Source organism: Camelus ferus, chromosome 3 (assembly GCF_009834535.1).
Source record: "Camelus ferus isolate YT-003-E chromosome 3, BCGSAC_Cfer_1.0, whole genome shotgun sequence".
Lineage (NCBI taxonomy): Eukaryota > Metazoa > Chordata > Mammalia > Artiodactyla > Camelidae > Camelus > Camelus ferus.
The window spans coordinates 35,243,453-35,265,802 of record NC_045698.1 but is presented as its reverse complement, the minus strand read 5'-3'; the positions used below and the strand labels follow the sequence as shown (position 1 = coordinate 35,265,802).

At 40.2% G+C, this 22,350-nt stretch overlaps 1 protein-coding gene and 1 long non-coding RNA gene across 9 annotated transcripts in view; one reads left to right on the top strand and one right to left on the bottom strand.

Annotated features, from left to right (window-relative positions):
* SNX18 (sorting nexin 18) overlaps window positions 1–22,350 on the bottom strand; it is a 233,651-nt gene that overhangs the window by 143,677 nt on the left and 67,624 nt on the right. The gene's annotated exons all lie outside the window — the stretch shown is intronic.
* The window catches only part of LOC116661010, a 130,553-nt gene that overhangs the window by 71,533 nt on the left and 36,670 nt on the right, over window positions 1–22,350 (top strand). For 6 of the 8 annotated variants that reach the window (XR_004316777.1, XR_004316778.1, XR_004316773.1 and 3 more), the window contains 3 exons: window positions 1,794–1,936; window positions 12,685–12,854; window positions 14,811–15,008. This is a non-coding gene — a long non-coding RNA (uncharacterized LOC116661010). Of the gene's footprint in view, window positions 1–1,793; window positions 1,937–11,062; window positions 11,715–12,684; window positions 12,855–14,810; window positions 15,009–22,350 lie in introns of all 8 variants that reach the window. The other 2 variants (XR_004316776.1, XR_004316769.1) reach the window with 2 other exon arrangements.

Sequence of the window (22,350 nt, the reverse complement as noted above, 5' to 3'; positions counted from 1 at the left end):
TAAAATGCAAATTTATTTTTAAATGTGACTGAATTTTTAATTGAGGAAACATATTATGGAAAAAAGCGATCACTGGATACTAAAAATACAACCATTAGATGACAATGTGCAAAAACTTTTAATATCAAATAGACATCCTTATACTTGGACATGTTGGGACCCTCTATTCTATACTATCAGGGAATTAACATTTCTACAAATTTCTATTTGTTTTTTTTTTCTATTGGGTTGGATCTAGAAGTTGGTTTTTCTATCCCATTCATCTCAAAAAATGTGGAGTAATTGGGTGGACCCTAGTAAAGGAATAAATCCACAGATGAGAAAAAAATGTTTAAAGTCTGAGAAGTCAAAGAAGTTGATACCTGGTTCCTTTTGGCCTCATGTGCCTGAATTTCACAACGGACTTGCAGAGAAGCATGCTTCATACACTCATAAATTAGTTACTGTGTGTATACCACTTACAAGACATTGTTCTAGATGCCTAGAATACAACAGCAAATAAGAGCAGAAAATGCCTGGTTCTTGAAGCATGAAATCCTTTTTATGACTTGGTAGGTGAGAAAAAATGCTATTGATGTTTCCCAGATAAATACGATGTTTCCCAACTAAATCACCACTCCACCTTTGGCAGTAAGATGAAGACTTTAGGACCAGAAAATGTTTACACGTAACTAAAGGATTCTGCAAACCCATTGCTAAATCTTGGCATGCTATTACTTGCAGTCATCTAATTCAATTCTCCTTCAGAAAATAGTGAAACCAACTCTGAACATCTAGAATCACTGCAAATCTCATCACCCTCTTCCAGGATGATGTTAGATATCATCAAATGAAACATTCATTTCTGAAGACAACACTAATTTTAAAAAAGCCCACATTTATTTCTCAGAAACTTCCTACAGGCATTTTACTTTTAAAATGTCTCATAGGGTCTTGTGAGGAAGTTCATCAGAGCCATTCAGAGGGTGCAGTGAATTGGGTGCAGTGAATACAAAACCTTACATTCTGCCCTACAGGGACTCCTGGAAGGAGTTCCAAGAGGCATTTGGGATGATGGAGGATCCAAATAGCTGGTTCTTTAAAAAAAAAAAAAAAAGACTTGAGACTCAGATGTAAATACATGCACACATGACTAGCCTATTAATAAACATTAGTATCAGTCATTAGCAACAGAAGGAAGAATAACAAACGGTTCATAGAAACACAGGTTTTATTGCCTGCCCAATGGCTTCTCCAAAACTTAAAGCCGTTCTTCATCCCCACCCTGAAGTCCTTGCCCAGTTATCAGAGAATGCAGATGTGACCACCCCTGTTCCCTTCTTCTTCCTCACTTCATTCAACAAATGCTGAACAGGTCAGGCCCTGGACTAAGTCTAGGGATACAAGGCAGGACCCCAAAACAAAGGGTGGATCATCCCTCAGAGAACTTTAATTCCCTGGTGTCTCTTCAGGGATGACCCCTCTGGGATGGCCCCAATTCCAGCCCCACCCATCACCCCACCAACTACCCCCCATTCCACCTACCCAGGAAACTAGAGAGCACCCCTTCACTTTCTGTGCTGAGGTTCCAGGCATGATTTCATTCAGGAAAAAAAAAAAGTTCTGCTTTTTATAATACTATTGAAAGCTCTGGTCTCTTTTATAGCCATTGGATTCGAGTAGTGTATGTTTATATATACGTATATTTTATATATATATATATATATATATATATATATATATATAATGCTTTGATATACAATATATTGTAATACATAATATTAATATATTATTATTTATAATAATATGTTAAGATATAACAGGAATTCTGAGCCAAACTGGACAGTGTTTAGCCACTCCTGTGGAAGGACCCACCTGCACTGCTCTGGCGTGACACTGGTGAGGAGCAAGGTGGTACTGTATCCTTAGATGAAGTCTCATGACAAGAAGCAGAGAGGTGAGTGCACACTGAGCTCAGGAACTGCTTTTTATTTTCACCTGATTTTTTTTTAATCAACCTGATTTTAATGGACAGATTTTGAGGTTTTATTATGCAACCCAACCCCACACCATCCTGGAGGGCTTTAGGAGAACCTTCTCCTGGGTTGCCACCACAGTTCCTTTCTGTCATTATGACAGGGAGAAGCTGGGAGACTTTATGAATCTTTTTTAAAGTCCATCCAGATGATCCCCTGCTGGGAGTTACTTTTTGCCTTGTCAGGACTGTTCTGGGCAATCCAGGACCTCCTAGAGGGCCAGTACCTAAGGTAGGAGACCCTATATCCACTGACAGTGGTGATCCTTCTTCTCCCAAGGCGTGGGCCTTATAATTTAAAAAGGTGTTTGAGGTTGGGCTTCTCTGACCCTTGCTCATTTTACCAGGGTACATGTTGGACAACATATTGAATTTAGGTACTGAAACCTGAGGCCCATAGTTACTGTATTTCATTCACTTTTAAAAACGTATTTCTCATTAGATTCCCTGCAGAACTCTGCTGAAGGAGCAGCACCTCCTCAGCCACAGGAAGTGACAGCTCCCTTAGTCCACAGCCTGGCCCATAGCCCATCCTCACTCATTACCCAACATCATTTTGTCCTCACATAACCTTCTTGGTCAGCCTCATCACTAAACTCCAAGAGGCCCCTCCAGAAAGCCTGCAGACCACTTCTCTTCTGGGAGTGACTAAGCAGAGCTTAATCAGACCCAGATGAGATTTGTTTCTCGGAGAGTGCACATCCTTGTGGATTCCAGGATAGACCTGGACCCATAGGGTGCAAGTTTGAATCTTGGGTATACAACTTTACTTTGAATAAGTTACTAAATATCCCTGGTCCCTGTATTCTTATCTGCAAAATAAAAGTTTAAAATAGTCCTTACTTCCTAGTGTTGCTTAAGGATTTAAATGAGAGAAGGTGTGCTATATGTTTAAGCTATACCTGACACATAAGTCATCAATAGACATTAGATACTGTTATTTTGGCAAGTGCTGGTATTGACATTGGCTTTGCCACATTCATCCATCTGCTCATTTAAAAGGTATTTATTGAACACCTATGATATATCAGCTATTATGATCAGCCACAAGATAAGGATTGCCATTTTACATAAATTATAAATATATATACAGATTTTAATGTGTTAGCTCTTCTGAATTTTTTTAACATGATAAACCTGCATTTAAAATGCTCATCTCCCCAGATTCCTGATTTAAAAGTTTTATTTCCCCAGTTAAGAAAGCCCCCAGCGGCCAATCCATCAAGACTTCTGAGAGCAAAGTTTCACTGTCAGCTTCAAGAGGACCAAGTTAGGAAATTCATGGCAGGACTTTTAAATTTTCATTTCCAATTAGGTTTTACAAAATGTAGACATTATTTTTCTCTACATTTATATTCCCCTCTATTGAGATAAATACTGTCTAAATGAACCATATTAAAATAAATAAAAGGTATTGAACCAGCTCCTAGAATAATGAAAATAAAAGGAAAAATAAACAAATGGGACCTAATTAAACTTAAAAGGTTTTGTGCAGCTAAGGATACCATTAACAAAATGAAAAGACAACATACAGAATGGGAGAAAATATTTGCAAGTGATGTGACTGACAAGAGACTAATTTCCAAAATATATAAACAGCTCATACAGCTTAATATCAAAAAACAAACAACTGAATCAAAAAATGAGCAGAAGACCTACATAGACATCTCTCCAAAGAAGACATCCAGACAGCCAACAAGCACATGAAAAGATGCTCAACATCACTAATTGTTAGAAAAATGCAAATCAAAACTACAATGAAATATCACCTCACACCAGTCAGAATGGCCATTATTAAAAAGCCTACAAACGATAAATGTTGGAGAAGGTGTGAAGAAAAAGAAACCTTCCTACACTGTTGATGGGAGTGAAAATTGGTGCAGCCACTATGAAGGACAGTATGGAGGTTCCTTAAAAAACTAAAAATAAACTTACTATATGATCTAGCAATCCCACTCCTAGGCATATATCCAGAGAAAAATATAATTTGAAGACACGTGCATCCCAATGTTCATGGCAGCACTATTTACAATAGCCATGAAAGACATGGAAACAACCTAAATGTCCATTGACAGATAAATGGATAAAGAAGATGTGGTATATTTAAACAATGGAATACTACTCAGCCATAAAAGGGATAAAATAATGCCATTTGCAGCAACATGGATGGACCTAGAGATTGTTATTCTAAGAGAGGTAAGCCAGAAAGAGAAAGAAGAATACCATATGATATGACTTATATGTGGGATCTTAAAAAAAAAGGACAGAAATGAACTTATCTACAAAACAGAAACAGACTCACATAGAGAATAAACTTATGGTAAGGGGGTAAAAGGGGTGGGAAAGGATAAACTGGGAATTCAAAAATTGCACCTCTTGGGGAGTGGTGGTTTCATAGGTGTATATATCTATCAAAATACATCAAAGTGTATATCTGAAATATGTGTAGTTTATTGTATAGAAATTATACCACAATAAAGGTGTTAAAAAAGGTAAAAATATATTTAAAAGACAGACATTATGTCTTGACAGATTTACTGCTCTCGTAGCTGGTCCTGGGGAGGGGAGGGTCCCTACTTCCAGCCTTCAAGGGATTCATGGTTACAAAGTCAGGTCCTAGAGGAATGTGGCCAGGTTTCAAATCCCAGCTTCTAACATTCTTCCTGGGTGACCTTAGGCAAGTTGCTGACTCTCTCTGTGCTCTGTTTTCCTGATCTATAAAGGCGGGCAATAAAAATACCTACTCTGCAAGAATGTTAGGGGACTGAAATCAGGTAATACATCTAAAACATCAGTTAGTAACAAAATAAAATAAAACAAAACAAAACATCAGTAAGTGCATAATAAATATTAGCTATCAGTGCCAGTCACTGATCAACAATTTTTCCCCAAGAGTCAGTCTTGTAGATACAGATTTCCTCCTAAAAGGAGAATTCTTCACCAAACTTTTAAAATTTCACAAAATCCTATTCAGCTGTCCCATGTTTCATTAAATATGAGGAGTAATATCCATTTTTAGACATGACAGCTGAGGCTCCAGGAGTTGTTCTCTAAGTTTATAAAACTTACAGGTATGTCAGAAAAATAGCACAAATTCACATCATCTGACTCCAATTCCAAAGCTTTTTTTTTTTTTTTTTTTTTGACCTTTGTATACCAATGGGCCAGGAAAAAAAATGACCAAGTTCTTACAAAAAAACCATAAACTTTTCAGAAAGTACCTCTGGCAGGATACTTTTAAGTCATTAAAGTCAACATGCAGCCATTCTTCAAGAAAGCTCCATGTAGAATTAGAATACAAATAGGTATTGAATTCCAAAATAGGCAATCACAGTAGGTGTAAGAATCATAAAGCCAGTTTTGTCAGAGATTGTGCAATAGAGGGAAACATACTCTGCCTCTCCAATCCATCAGTTTGAAAACTGGGTGAAGTCTTAACAGAAATTGGAGAGCAGTCCAGGGTTTCCTGCTGGATGAAGATAAAGCAGCAGACCAGTGAGAACAGCCCTCTAGCCTCTGACTTGGGCTGGCTCAGCAGGGACCGGTAGAAGAGAAGCCTGTCAAAAGTTATACAGAACATGGAGACCCTCCAGAGGGCCAGGGACCATGGTAGGCACTTTACACATTACCCTAGTAATTCTGTATGTTAGAGGGCCAGAGCCAAAGGAGGGTACTTCCAAAAGGCTGTTTTAACACAGCTTTACTTTTTTAAAAAGATTACCAGGAAATGTCAACTGCCTGATCTTGACTCTCACTCCACCCCTTCATATCTCCTCATTTATCATTTTTGTTGAAACCTCTTGGCTAGTATGTGCTGTTTGTACTATAGTTTTCATCTACCCTTTCTCCACTCCTTATCCTTGAACCTCGTCCACCTCACCCCACCCCACCCCATTCCTCATATCAACCAGCAAAATTTGTATTTGTTAGGAATCCTCTTTCAATAAAGTATCTGAAGAGCTATTCTTATGAACCCAAGTGACATTTGATTAACGTGAATTCTGATATCAACACTTTATTCATGATCAATTGACAAGAAAATTATGAGAGATTCCTCTCAGATATTTGAAGGTAGTTCTGCCATTGTATTCTGTTTCCAGGCTCAAAAGTCTCAAAATTCTTCTCTCAGTCCTCACACCTTTAAGCACATCTATGGTGTTTCTTCTCCACAGATGTTCTGCTCATATTCTTAGTGTTTTCCAGATTGGACAGAGTTCATTTATTAGTTGCCACATGTCAACTGCCCCACAATGAATTCCATTTGCATCTGTCAATGAGTAGCTTTGATCAAATTGTATATTTGGACACTGCCTTTCATTAATCCATCTTAAACTCTATATTTAAAGTAAAAAATAATAAATTTGGTGAGGTCCTCATCATTTGACTTGAGGACACATGTGCAGATAACACAGTGGTTAAAAGCACAGTCTGCCTGGTGAACCCTAGCCCCATCCACTTGCATTACAGAGTAATATTGGGCAAATTATTTAACCTCTTTGTGCCTCAATATGTTGCAAGGATTAAGTGGTTAATATTTGAAATATATTATATATTATATATAATATATACAAATATATTATACACGTTTATTATATGTGTCAGGTATTCTCAAGTGATTGATATACATGTATATTACATATATCAATATATATCTCAATATATCTATATCTATCTGTATCTATATCTATATCTATGTATATGCCATTATTGCCAGTTTAAAATTGGGTGCATTGTCTGTTTAGATGAACACTTAGTAATAATAAACTGATTGTTTTATTTTTTCTGTCTTTATTTTTGATGCAACCCTAAGAGTAGGAATTTTGATTGGGAAAGGAGGCAGGTTTGGGACAAGAAGCAGAGTAGATAGAGATAAGGAAAGGTGTGGGTCTTGAGGTATGAAAGATGTACATGTTTATTTGGTAGTTTTGTAAAAGTGCTACCAGAAGAGAAAGTGAGAGAGGAGGTGATGTTTCTGTCACACACATTACTCAGAATTTTTTTCACTGAAAGTTTATTAGGGACAGAAAATTAGGTACAGAAAGCAATTAGTGCCCACATTGCCCTCACCTCTCCCGGCATCTGCCATGACACAGCCTGGCCCATCAACCAGCGTTGATTTGTTCCCCATGCCAAAATGTCCCGGAGTCAAAATCACTGCACCAAGAAGACCTTGTAAGATGTCAAGCACCCAGTTCTTTAACAGGTGAGGTATTGTTACATTGTGAAAGTGTGAAGGTGAAATGGGTAGACTTCAAAACCCACATTCTAGTTCAGGCCCACGTGTGAGTGTGCCTGCTGGTGGAAAAGGCTGGAGAGCAGAGTGTGCCCTTGGCACAGCCATCATCAAAAGCTGCAGGACCTAGAAAGACTAAAACCAGGTCTCACTTAGACCAGAGAAAAGAAATAAGTGAGAGGTCCCAGAGGATTGAAACACCCAGCTGAGCCGCTCTCCTAAGCCAGCATTTGCTCAGTAAATTTGGGACAGGAAGCAGTTAGTGCCCACATTGCCCTCACCTCTCCCGGCATCTACTGTGACACAGCCTGGCCCATCAACCAGCATTCATTCCCACAGAGCTTGGGGACACTGCAGATTCCCTCTCAACATGACGCTCCAGGTACATTTTTTCCCTTGAGTCATTGGAACAGGCTACATAATTTGTAAGGCCTGGTGCAAAATGAAAATGTGGGGGCTCAAAGTTCAAAAGTTATTGCGAGTTTCAGGATGACGACAGTGGAGCATCAAACCCAATGCGAGGCCCTTCTGAGCAGGAGGCTGTGGTCTTTAGGCCACTGAAGTCAGCCCTGTCTGCCATGGATCAGTTCTCTGGGAAACAGACACCGAAACCCTGAAATCTGCATGCACGAGGCTTATTGTGAAGAGCTCTTGGAAACCCATCTCTAAGGGGTGAGGAAGCAGCATTGGGCAAAGGAGAAGCGGAACCGTGATACTGTCATGGCCGAGGCCTCGGAGGATCCCTGAGGAGCCCTGGAGTGAGGTTGCCTGCGTAGAGGCAAGGGGCCTGGGCCTTACACCCCGAAACACTTAAGACTCAACACTCATTGGACGCAGGCTTGCTGGGTGGAGGCGAGGCTTCGGGCAAGGTGGCTCTTCTCTGCCAGGGTAATACCCAAAGGAGCTCGCCAGGCGCAGATCATCAGCCGCCAACTCGCCGAATAAAGCCTCTTTCAGCAAAGAGATCCCGGCGGAGCGCCACAGCATCCACTGCGTATGCCACCCGCAACAATCAATAGCGGGTATTTTCCATTCCTGAAATAGATGTTGCAGTTGATGACCTTCTAAGACCACTGTGGAAAGGTCGCTTCAATAACACAAAACAAGGCAAATAGCAAGAAAAGAATACCAGGAAATGTGTCGGGATGGGGTGCCACTCCTCCGCGTCGGGGCCGAAGATCCAGCACTGATTTTACAGGGAAGCTTGGGAACTGAAGCAGGTGCTTTAGAAACTTGGCAGCTTTTGTATTGTTTTTATTTTCTGTGTTTATTTTCTTAAATTTTCCCTTTTCATATTGAACAGATGCCAGCATTTTCAAAATTAAATCTATTGAAAAACAAGAGGAAAAACAAAAGGCCAGTTCTTGTCCTTATTGGGCTGGAGAGGTGGGGGCCAGCATGGGGACAGGGAAGTGGTAGAGGATCTGGAAGCGTTAGAGCCCCCCAGGGCCGGGTGAACGTTCAGAAAGGAGCAGGGACCCTTGTTCTCAGGCCTGAAGATCTCATTTATTCACACCACAGAGGCATCTGTGTCTTGTTTAAATGAAGGGCCCTCTGCAGGCTTATAGGGTCTATTTTAGATTCCAGTGCCAAAGCTTCTGAGATAATGGATTTAAAAGTCTTATCCGTTATGTTAATAACAATAATTAAGGCTTCTGATTATGATAAACCCATCTTTGGAAATACTCTCCACCAAATAGGCCAGATTAACACAAGTGTTTTTCAGACTCTCAAAAACACAAAATGTGTTTATAACTATCAGTGAGGAAGGAAAAGATGTTCTGAACACAAAATTCAGAAATTCATCACTGAGAAATTATTTTCTGGCTGCTTTAAAACTGCAAAATTTAAAGCTCAGTAGTTTGTGATCCTATATGTAGCAAAAATTTTAAATTTTTAAGTAAATTCAATTAGTAAATTTTCACTGCACTGAAACTAATACAGTGATAAGCATTAATTATTATAAAAATGCTTATTTTATAAATGAAAAGGTCAATAATTTTTTAATATTTCTAAATGGAGTGTATTTATAAAATGGGTTAGAGTGTATTGTTTATCTTTCAGATTTGTAGCGCATTTTACCTTAATCTGAAGTTTGATTCCCTCCTTTCATCCCAATGTTTGTGGGTTTTATGTGTGTAATTCTGAGTGAAGTTTCTATGTGAGGTAGGTGCTCAGAAATGGTTTTATCCTCTGGGACCATGGACTAAACTGTTTACGGGCTCCAAGTTATTAAAAGAAACAAACAAAGGGAAACAAATACCTCCATGAGAAAGAGCCCTGAGGCTCTGCCTCCCCTTCCTAAGCCTCAGAGCTATGCCAAGGCCATCCTCTCAGAAGTTCTAACTTACAGGAAAGAGCCAAATGCTGAATTTCTTCCTCCATACCACCCTCTACACCCAGCAGAATCTTGATTTAATGACAGCCTCCTGAGGAAGTTCAGATCCATTAGAACAATATTCTGATCCGAGGAAATGTGTGTATGTGTATTTGGAAGAGGGACAGGGAAACCCTTACATTCATTTTACCCCCCCACCCCCACTGGCTTCCAAGGGCCTCCTGAGAACCCCTCAAGCCATTGAATATTGAAAAGTGCCTTCCTAAATACTGCCTGATTTGCGCAGGACTGTTGTCAGGATCAAAATAGGATTCTGCCATGAAAACAAAGAAGAAAGGATTCCAAGGACTAACAGATGCTTCTCTTGTTCATAATGCTTTGTACAATTCCAAACAAGTAAACCAACAATAAAATGAGTATCCTCCAACAAGACTAATAGCTGCATGAAGATAAAATACATGCCTTTTCTCTCTACCTTTGTACAGTTAGAGCCTTAGTAAATATTCATTGACTGTAAAAGAACATAGTTTACTCTCCCAGCATACACAGTAAAGTGTATGTTTGAGCCCCAGGGGAGCTCTCAGTGATTAAGCTGGACGGTCTTCCAAAGATTCATCCATAAAATGCATAACAGTCAACATTTATTGAGTGTTCCACCAGGCAGCACGATTCTAAGTGCTTTACATGCTTGTAATACCTATGAGGGATATCTTATTATCACACTCCCTTTTATATGGGAAAATTGAGATGTTAAGTAACTTGCCAAAAGTCATATGGCCAATGAGTGTCAGAGCTTGGTTTCAAACAAACAGGAAGGTCTTGCATCAAACCCTAGGTTCTCAACCACTAAACCTCAGCAGAATAAAAGCAGATGCTGGTCACTGGTTACTGGAGCCCATTTCCTTTGTCAGGGTCCTGTGTTCAACCCAGACAAAACCAGATGAACTCTTGGTTCCAACTCCGTTCAACCAGCCAACTCTAGCCTTTTGAAAATGCAAAAATGGAGGCTCCAATGTGTAAATTGTCTTGCAATATTTTGTTAGGCATCTAGCTGAGGTAGGTGTGGTACCACTGCAGTCAGTGAACTATTTAGTTCTAAATCATCGCAGTGTCTCAGCTTCAGGATCTAAATATGTTTGGGGAAGTGAGTGAATGTCTTGAATTTGATTTAGTTCTTCTGGAAACCACCACGCCTGCTTGGTATACAAAACACAAGCTTCCCAGTCCTATTTGTAGCTAGATGCAGGATTTTACTGATCATGGCAGAGGACTCATGTGGGGCGTGTGTTAAACTTTGCAAATTTGCCAGGTTCCATTCTCAGATTCAAGTTCAGGAAGCCTGAGGTTTTTAGCCTCTTTAGCTAGCAAACCAAGTGGTTCTAGTATCAGAAAGACACTGCCCTGAATTGGAAGGGATACTTCTTATCTGCCTGAGGCTTGGCTAAATAGAATGAACTTGTGTATTTTCTTTTCAAAGAAACCAGGACAAATCTCCTTATCCCTCCCTGGCCTGAAGCAGCCCCTCTGGTGGTCAGAGCACACAGCTCCCTGTGTGGCTCAGCCCCCTTCTTCTTGGTTTGGCTGGGTTCCTGGGAAAGGCCACACCACTGAGAAGGAGCCCCACAGCATCCTGCGCCCAGCCTTCACTCAACCTGCATGCATGCCAGATTTGACTGCATCCAGGCCACCAAGATACACAGACAAGCTGGGATTCAGTTTGCAAGGCCCAATTTCCATCCCCCGCTGGTGTCAACAAGTCACTGCAATCATAACCTTCTGGGTTCCTTCAGAACAAGCCAGTTATCTGCTAGACTTCCTTTGTTCTTCAGGGCTTTATCTTGGCATCTCTGCCAAGGACATGTTTTGTCTGGATCCATTACCCTGGCCTCTGCACATCTCTGGGAAGCTGAGCTAAGAGAAACATGGCCTAGGAGGTAGAAGGGGAGTGAGATTGAATGCAGGATCGTACAAGGGAAATGTACTCCCAGGATCAGATGCTCATTGGACCAATGACTAGCATCTTCCCAAGACTGCCATGAGCCCCTCAAACTTTTCAGAGACTGGACTGCTGGCCAGAGCAAGGACATGCCAGCCTTCTTGGGATCCCTTTCTGTATAATCGGAGTGGAGGTAAAGATAAGGATTTTGTCTTCTCTGTTAAAGAGGGTCAATGTACAATGCCATCTGCACTGGTTTGGGTTTTGCAGTGGGAGCTGAAACTCGCGGACCATGGTATTCACTGATAATGAATAGCTGTGGTGAAAGTGGCTGCTCCCCCAAGAGCTTGTACAGCATAATCAATCATGTGCAACTCTGCTGCTGCCACATCTACTCAGAAAAGTCCTGCACATCATTTTAAGCCCAGTTCAAATCTCTCTCCTCTCAGATTCCCTCCTCTGACTTCTAAAGGCTCCTTCAGCAAGTGGTGATTATCACATGGCTTATTCAGATATTTTATATGGGGTGATAGCTTCCCAATATCTTCCAGAGAGGAGAAAGAGTGTCTCTTTCACCTATACATTCACCATAGCATCCAAAAATTGAGGCTTACATACAGTAGGTGCTCAATAAAAGTTACATTAATAACAGCCTTGTGTAGAGGAAAATAGACTCAGTCATGTGGACTATAATATTTAACATTTATTTATTGGCAGAGATTGAAGTGAAAAAGGAGTTGGTCAGCCCTTTTAAATACATACTAAGTGAAACATCCACTGACACAATAACCTGGTTTAATGATATGAACTTTGACTCTGTGATAATTGATTACCCTTAAAACCATCCTGGATTTGTTTCCCTACAGAAAAGCAGGGCACTGAGCACAGTTCTGTGAAACATTCCTTTAAAGAGATTTCTCAGCACTAAATAAAAGAGTGGCTTCTTAATGTTGCAAAAGGGGTCCAGCTGTTCGTTTTGGCCAGAGACAAGAACTGAGCTCGCTCTAAATGGAGATGGCAGGAAAAGATAAACATGGCTGTATGATGTCATTGAAATGGGCTTATTTTTGTCAGAAGCCAAATTCAAATACCCTCAGGAAAATAGGTTGTTTGTTTTGCTTTGAATTACTACAGTTTTCTAAAATTCATTTTTGCCTCTGTAGGTGATGGAATTTTCCAGTGGACTCCAAGTTCCATGGAGAGAGGCATGGAAACCTGTACTCTTCTGGGTGCCTGGAAAGAGTGCACACCAGAACCTCCACTAACCTCTGCTGAAGGCAGAGGCATCCCTTCTGGAGGAATGTAGTCCACAGGGAGCATGGCTTGGCTAATGGTCAGTGTCTTTGGTGAACATAGCTCTGGGTCAGGTATACAGTTTAGGAAGGGGTGCATGGGCTGAATTCTAGCCCCACTGGTCCCCTCTTGTTTAATACAACTGACCTCCACTGTGCCAGGCAGCCCTGAAACCTTGGATAATAGCCCTTACTCCTCCTACAGCCCCTATCCTTCAGGAGGGCACAGGAGAACATATTATTGGCAACTGGAGGCTCTCTTAGAACAAAGCACGGTGTAAAGGGTATTGAATACTCACTATGTGCTAAGCACTTTGGGGAATATGCAAGCATTTACTGAATCAATGAAAAAGCAAATGAGAGAACAAGTCTCTATTCGTGGCAATACTGGATGGGGCTCAAAACACATCCCTAGGAAGGGATGGAAGCAGAGAAGCTAAACACCATCTGATCATACAAAAAATAAATTTCCTGCTAGTACAAAAAGTAGGAATGTTTTTATTCCTGATTTTTCCATTCAATCCTAATGTCTTAGATTAAATACTAATTGCCCCATTTTCCAGCTAGAAGAAAAAGCCCTTAATCTTTAAAATTTGGATCTCATTGTGGATTTGTGTCTGTAAGCATGATGTGGCACCAGATCCCACCAGAAATCCTACGTCATTTTCTTTCCTTACTCGGCATCCCAGATCATCCTGAAATGGAAATCTTTCTATGAGAACAGAACGGAGGATGCAAATATATGCCTGAGGAATTCATTTTAAAATAGTTTTGAAAAAACGTTAAGAACCCTTTCTCTGTCATGTCACTTTCCAAGCTTTAGGGTCTACCATGGGAGGCAGGGTTAAGACAACTCCCCTCCAAGTCAGTACGCTCTGACATCTTCAAGCTTGAACCTTCCTGTATTATTATTTAACCAGGAACAAGCTAACGCAATCTTTCACTGTAATTTGCTAAGTTACCCACAGATGGTTTACGACAGGCTTTCTCAACCTCAACTCTATGGAGATTTGGGGTGAGATAATTCTTTTTGTGGGTGGGGAGGTGGTAGTCCTGTACGTTGTCAAAAGTTTAGCAGCATCCTTGACCTCTTCTCATTAGATGACAGTAGCACATCTCCCTCCCTTAGCTATAACAACCAAAAATGTCTCCAGACATTGCCAAACACCCCTGACTGAGAAACACTGATTTAGAGTAGCACTACTTCTCAAAGTTCAGTCAGACACAAGGAGCCAGCTAGCACCTGAAAGTCAACAGAGAACAACTCTACCTGCTGCTGTGATGACAAGGACTTAGGACAAGTGAGTTGAAATTCTCTCATTTGTCCAGGTCCAGTAAATTAAGGTACTGAGCAAATAGTTTACTACAAATAAGAAGTGATTTGGTGTACCATCACTGGCCAACGCTAAGATCTTGCTGATTCTTTTTGAACAGACAAAGATTTTTTTGAATATAATATATTTTTACAGTGTATCTGTCTATCAGTAGCTTTAGCAACAAATGACAAAAGCCCAGTTCAAAGTGGCTTAAGCAAAAAAGAGAAGCTTTTTATTGGGACATATAACAGAAAATTTAGGGATAGAATTGCCCTTAAGTATATGTGGATCAAGGTATTCAAATAATGACACCAGTAATATTTTACTTTCTTCTTTGGGTTATATTTTTCTCTATGTTGGCCTTATTTTCAAGATGCTTTCCCTAGACAGTGACAGAGCCAGCCACTGAAGGTCCAGGCTGATACCCTCCAAACTCCATTGGAGAGAGAATGTCTCTTTTCCAAGAGCTCTGGCCAAAATTCCAACGTTAAGTCTCATTGACCTGACTTGGATCAGGTATCCATCCATGAGCCAATCACTGCAGCCAGAGAAATGGAACACTCCAGATAATTTCCCAGGCTTGTCAGCACAGCCTGTGGTAGACGGCCTCTAAGATGGCCTCCACTGGTTCCTGTCTCCTGGTTTTCCTGACCTCATGTATTCTCCCCTTCTTGAGTGTAGGCTGGACTCACTTCTAATGAATAGAATTCAGCAAAAGTGATGTTATCACTTCCGAGATTATGCTACAGAAAGACTGCGACTTCTGCCTCACTCATCCTGCCATACTGTGAACTGCCCTATGAAGAGAGCTACGTGGCAAGAAATTGATGGCTCTGTCCAAGGACAGCAAGAACTCAACACCTGCCAACTGCCATGTGGGTGAGCTTAGGAGATCTCCCCTCAGCTGAGCCTTAAGATGATTTCAACACTAACTAACACCTTATAGCAGTTTCATGAGAAATCTTAAGGGCAAGACAGACAGAAAGGCTACACTCAAATTCCTGACCCATAGAAGCTACCAGATATTGTTGGTTGTTTTAAGCCATTAAGTTAGGTTGTTTGTTATACAGCAATAGATAACTAACACACACACATAACACCCCCAGGAATACAAGATAGGGAGCTTTTCACCAAACACCATGGCCTGAGATTGGGTGAGACATAGCTCAAACGAATTCTGGTGCTCAAAAACACTACTCATTATAACATCCAATTTAGGCTGTTTTCACTGAACATATAAGTTTCAAAATATAAAAAGAAAGCACTCTTCTAACCCTTCTAGCCATAGGGGGAAAATTGGCAGACTTTCATATGAGTATCAATAATCAATTTGTAATGACCTAGTTTACCAGAGGCTTTGTAAAACCACATGTCCTGGGGGCGGTAAGGGGAGCTCAGTGTTGACAGTTGTTTTTTCCTTTATTCACCTTAGAGATGGAAACTGCTGGAGACCAAGTTTAAGTGGAACTTTTCTATTGGTTTAGATCTCTCTGCTCTGAATTTTTAGTTTCCATTACTACATAAGCCCTAAAGTCTCCTTGTTGACAAAGACAGTTTATGTTCTCTTCCCATTAAACAGGAAAATTAAACAGCCTAAGAAGCTGAAATATCGATGAATCTTTTGCCACAGTATCATAAATTTGTAGTTCCATTTTGAAATTTTAACATTGAGATCTTGATTAGAATTTTTCTTCCAAAGTGTCCTGGAAGCACTAAAATAAGGTACTTGTAAGACTCTGAATTGCCTCAGGTGCTCCAGAACACACAATATACAGGACAGAATTCCTGTTTTCTTACTTCCATGTCCTGATTTACCGTGTCTGGCTCATGGTAAATACATTTGGAAAAATAAAACCCCTCTCCAGCATTTGATCACAATAAGAATGAAAGTTAAATAAAGTACTAAGAAGACAGTGACCTGCTAATGATAACCCACTGGAGCCCAAGTCTCTTTGAATTGTACATGATGAAAAGTCACACAGTGGTGAGAGCTCAGGAAGTGACTTGAATACTGGGAGAACTCAACGTCAAGAGTACCATTACTTAGGACCATTTGAAGTGCATTTTTTATGTAGCTTCTACAGAATGTGGTATTTGATTGATAGAATAGGGCATGATCAATTTATTTTTAGATAGTTTGATCTAGTAAAATGCTGAGCATGATGCTGATGGACTTAGTTTATGTGTGTTTTCAGATTAATAGCTGCTCAATGAGCTATTGGATATCTGTGATCCTTCCATTAACATTGAGATCCTCACTAACCACGTTTCTTTGTAATGAACTGAGCACACTTCTAAAGATCTGTCTATTCATAGTTAAGGTAAAAAACTTCCTGTTCTGTTCCTATGACCTAACTTTAGTCAAGTCGTGGAGAAGAAGAAAGCTGTATCAAATGAGATCTTTGAAGAGCCAAGGTTTCCATCCAAGGCCAAATTAAGAAAGAGTCTTACTTGTCTGTCTTTGCATATTTCTCAAAAAAAAAAAAAGCTTCAAAATATTTTTTTTAAGTTTTATTTTCTTAATTTGCATTGATCTGTATTTCCCAAGACCATCAGAATTTCACTAATGGCAACAGGATAGTATTTCTGTAACCCTGACCCACTCACATTTTTGAGGCATCTAGCTCCCTTAAAATTCTCCCAAGTAGCCGAGGAGTTCCTGGATGTATTAAGTGAGTGTGGGAGTGGAGATGACTTGACTATTTGAATACTTTGAACACTTTGAATAGAAAGTACCGTTCCCTTCTGCAAGTTCCTGTAGCTGCAGCATGTAACCTGCTGGTTCCTTCTCTTCTGTTTTGGAGACTGCTGCCTCTGAGAGTCAGATCTAGGACAGACCCCACCTGCCTTATTCCAACATCTCCCGTGTCACATGCTCCAGCAGTCCCCTCACTGAAGTGCAGCAGTGTCTTCTGCTTTCAAGCTCCTATAGATACAAGTGAAAAGGCTACTGTCTTTTTTAGTTTTACTACTTCATCTCCCTAGGATTCTGGCCCAGGAAAAAGAGCAAATCCCAAAAGTTGTAATTGAGCTCTCTCCTGATGCTGGCCTCCCATCCTTGAGCCAAGTTTGTGTAGAGGACCCTCTCTACCCTAAAAGGTGAGTCTTGCCACCCTAACGGCCATCCAGACTTGTCTGAAAACCTAAGATATATAGTTTAGGCCCTCAAGTTTAGACATCCCAAGTTCTCACACCAGGAGGTAAACACTGTAGATGTGAGTTAAGTAAGACTGAGCCCACATGTGAAACATACCACAATGTGTTTGGGGGTTCCAAAATAATTTTCTTGTATTTGTCTTAATGAAAGTAAATTCAAGAAACAATTAGTATTGACTATGGCATGTAAGCAAATGAATTAAAGAATTTAATACTTATTTTTCTCTGCTTCAAAAGTGACCTAACTTTAAAGCATTTTGGCTTTAAGAAGAATGAAGAATCAGACTCTGAAATTAAACCATCACTTAGAAGCTACATTAAATTGGCAGGGGTGGGGGTATAGCTCAGTGGTAGAGTTCCTGCTTAGCATGCATAAGGTTCTGGATTCAATCCCCAGTATCTCCATTAAAAATAAATAAATAAATAAACCTAATTACTTCTAAAAAATAAAAATAAAAAATAATTTTAAAAAAATTTTTTTAAAAAGAAGCTATGTTAAATTCACCCTATCAATCTCTCAGAGCCTCAGTTTCCTAATTTACAAAATGGAGATCACACAGCTGTTACCCATTGTATTATTACAGGATTAAATTAGCTAATGAATATAAACAGAGCACAGTACCTGGCATAGAGTAAGCACCCAGCCAAGCTTTTAGCCACTATGTGTATGGCTCGTGCATGGACACCAAAATTTCTTTATATTATAATACAGATTCTCAAAAGCATCTCAAAAGCATTTTCATAGCTCCACTAGACAGTGGTCAAAGCATTTATGAAAAGGCTGGTTGCTATTTTAGAAAACCGACCTCAAATCTTGATGAAGAGTGACATTTCTAATTTTTCCTGCTACTGTGTAAATAGCACAAAATTCTCACAAATAAATAGCATCATTTTGTATAAACAGATTCCTAGCTTGCTCTGCAGCAGAGGGCAGCTCCTCACAAATTCTTTTGCGAATGCGCTGGTTTGTCCCAGAATCGATCCATGCTGAGTTTACTATTCAGACCAGATTACTACCAGGCAGTTGGAATGGTCAAATTCCCACAGCCAATTTTCTATAAAAATCCCAAGTAATTGAAATGGGAGGAGGGTACCCAGTAAAAGTCAGTGTGAATAATTTAGCACAGTAGCTGTCTGCAGCCTCTGAGGCAACAAATTCAAGACGTTTTATTAGAGGGTTGATGAAGCCACTATTGTCTCCAAAGCCTCCTGGCTGCAACCCACCCATCTCATCAGGAAAAGCAGAGCGGGGAAACAAGCAGCCTGCGGGATCTAGGATTAACCCTTCTCTGATGCTGGAGTGATCCTGTGAATGCCAAATGTGAGCAGTGTTATTGCATATGACATCTTTCTAAAGGTCATTGTTGAGAAGCATCATGACTGGCTGCAGTGGTCACTAAACAGAGGCCCTGTGTCCCTCCCCAGCTATGTTGATCTCTCAAGGGGTGAACACATCTGCTAGGGATAAGGATAGGCTGGTTGCTGTTTTAGAAAACTAGCCTCAAATCTCAATTGACATATCTCATTTTTTCCTGCCCCTGGGTAACTGGAACAAAATTCTCACAAATAAATGCCCTCTGTCCCTAGTCAGGACTAGTCAGAAGTTGGGGACACAAATGGCAGAAACCCAACTCAAATTAAATTCAGTAAAAAGGAAACTTGTTGACCCATGCCACTGTATAAGAATAGAAAGTTACTCACAGGATTGAATGAAGCTCTAGATTACAATGAAATTCACTAGAAATCAATGACTCAGGTCAGAGTCTCTGTATCTCAAGGGCCCTGTGGTCAGAGGGGTAGAAGTGGACATCCAACACCAGAAAAAGGTGTTTGGAATAACGTGATGAGCTATCAAATTAAAAATGAGAGGTTCTGAACGTCCTGTGAGCTATTCCAGTTACCTACATGTTCATAAAAACCATCTAAAGAGTTTACTGGTATAAAACCCTGTGGCCAGCTGTTATGGATTGAATTGTGTCCCACTCCCCCAAAGTTCATATTTGAGGCTTTGACTTTCTCCAACCTTCTGAGTTCTTAGCCAAGACCCCTATAATAAAAGATAGATTAAAAAGAGAAGAAACAAACAAGTTTATTAACTTGTGTACATCATGTATATGGGTGAGATACCTTGTGAAAAAGGAGTAACTCTCCGAGGTGGCTTTAAACTCTAGCTCAAACTTCAGCTAAAGACAAAAGAAAGAAAGGTGTGAGAGGAGGCCAGTTCTAGGGGGTTACCTGGAAAAGGAAGGTAAACGGTACGGTTTGTTATACAGATTTAAACAAGTACCTTCTCCATTGATAACGTTCTCTTGCGCATCAGAGTCATCCTTCTCTTCCTAATAGAGACACCCTTACAATGGAGAGTTCCTTTATAAATAAAAATGTTTCTTACAAAAGGGTAACTTCTATTTCTTCTGTGTCTGCTGTTTCTCAAAATAATCAGCTCAAAATAATCCTTATGCCAAGGAGGCATATTCTGCTACCCTTCAATATTTTTACCCCTGGCTCTTTTCCTGCAAGGCCATCGCTGGCTGATTGTGTCCCTCAATCGAAGATTGTATCTTCTCTCAAAGCAGTTTGCTCCTACATGACTCTCTTCTCCCCTCAAAGCCTCAGGCCCAGGGTTGGAAACAGTTCTTCTGGTCGCAGCCCTGGGCCACTGCACTATCTCTTCCGCTTCTTCTATGCCCACATTTCTGCAAACAGTCACTCTAAAATAAACCCTTTCCAAATCATCCGAATTTGAATGTGACATCTGCTTCTCAGACTGATAGAGCTCTCTACAAAACAGAGGTGGGAAGCTGAAAGACAAAGCCTTCTTTTCCCCTCCACCTGAAAAAAGGATCACAGATAGTATCCAAAGTACACTGGGCCCTAACACATAAAGTCCAAGTCAGATGAGATTTTTTTTTCTTAATGTGCTGTCTGTCATTAGAAATCACCTGCTTAAATAATAATGTAGGTATTTTTATTGACTTTAGGGGTCTTTTTCATCTTTGCTTTCTAATTATACTTACAGCTTTGAGTCTGTGGCCACAGTATTAGGGTCAGCTTATTAGTTGAAACCTGTCTTTGTCCATGATTTTGACTGCTCAGGATATCTACCTGTGTTGTGGTCAACAACATGTCATGTTTTTGTTTTTTCAAAGATTTTTCAGAGCTCAATATCTGAAAAGTATGACAAAGTTTAAACATTTGGGGTTCTTGGGGTTCCCCTTCCTTTTGCCAGTGACCTCAGCTCCTTCTCTCATTTCACCAGCTTCACGTTTAATAATTCTCTACTCCGAAGGCAGATTGCCCATTTATTTAACGTCTACCGTCTACCAGGCATTGCACATTATTTTCATTCTGAAAGCAACCCTATGAGGCAGATCTAATTATCCCATTTTTATAATCAAGGAGACAGGCTCTGGAATGTGATCTATCCAATATGACCCAACCGGTGAGTGGCACAAGATGGGAAGGAAGGCACTAGGTCTCAGTGATCCCCAAGAGCGTGATCCACGCCACCTGGGATTCTGCTGCTGCCTGCTGCCCTTTGACCTGCTGCCCTTTGACCTGCTTACTCTTCCCGCCGTGTGCCTTCACCTGGGTCTGTAATACTTAGCCTGGAATGCTGTTCCCACTGTGATCCTCCCTAGCCCTTGACTCAGACCTCACCTCCAACGTTTCTTCCATGGCTCACTTCACCCAACTGTGGGGCACGGCTGCTGACAGGTTAATAAACATAGGTATGAACAAATGCTTTCCAGAATTTCACTCAGAGATGGAAGCATCTCAGTTGTGGGCTGTTTCCATCTCCTGAGCTAGAACTTCGTTTCTTCCTTTCTTTCCTTCCTTTTATGTTGTGTTAATTTCTGGTGGGTGCACAGCATAGTGATTCATTTATAAAATATATATATATTTATAAATAAATTATACACACACATATACATATATATTTCTTTTCATATTCTTTTTTCATTATAGGCCATTACAAGGTATTGAATATAGTTCCCTGTACTATACAGAAGAAACTTGGCGTTTATCTATTTTATACACGGTAGTTAATATCTACAAATCCCAAGCTCCCAATTTAGAACTTCTGTTTCTTGAGGCTGAAACATATTTTTCTACTTCTTTGGCACCCTCATCTGACCGTTCCCACAGTCTATTTCAGTTCTCAGCACAGAGGACATCCTCAACAGATGCCACTGACTGACCAGGAGAATTAAAACACTGGAAATTTCGAAAAGTTTTGCCTGTGAAGGCGAAGTACATCATTCCTCCCCTGCTTTTCAAAGAAATATTTTCTAAAGAATACTGTATTTTCCCTTGTGATATTTTCCCTTGTGATTTCCCTGAGGAACTAAGCAGGAGATGTCAGAACTGTTGGTGGACAGATTTATTTGCACTCAGTGCTCTACTCTGTCTGTTGTGCCTTTATGAATTTTAAAGGAAAAAAAGAGAAATTTTTAGGTCAAGAATTCATCTGTTGAAAGGCTCTGTGCTAGAGCCTATGGGGAGGAGAGGCCTTGTGGCTTCATCAAGAGTCAGAACACTGCTTGTGTGTTTTGCCTCACCACTGACTTTCTTAGAAGGGGGCTTTGGCAGGGTTGTTTACTCTGATTCTATGCCTCAATATTTAAATCTCAAAATGAAGAGAGCTTCTTCTTGTCTAACAACATGGGGTTCAGGGCAAAAGGAGTCTGCAACTCAAAGATAAAACAGATTAATGTAATTTGAGGGGCCCTGGAGAGACTTCCCAGCCCCCAAACATCTCCCTTTGGCTTGCTCCTGGATAGAAAAAGAAACCTCACATTTATCTCATCTTCCGTTAGGCAGTGAGGGCCTGGTTAAAAATATAGATCTATTATCTAGGAAGATACGATACTATTTTGCCTTTATTCTAAGATGTATATTTCACCCACATTTTAATATTTCCAAATTGAGATGCATTTTTACAATCAGTGTGACTCTTTAATGCAGTAGTGCTTCTTTATTTCCCTTTAATAGTTGCTAAGTTCATCTTTATTAAATAGATAAGAACCTCTGAAAAACCTGTTAAAAACTGAGACACCTGGAT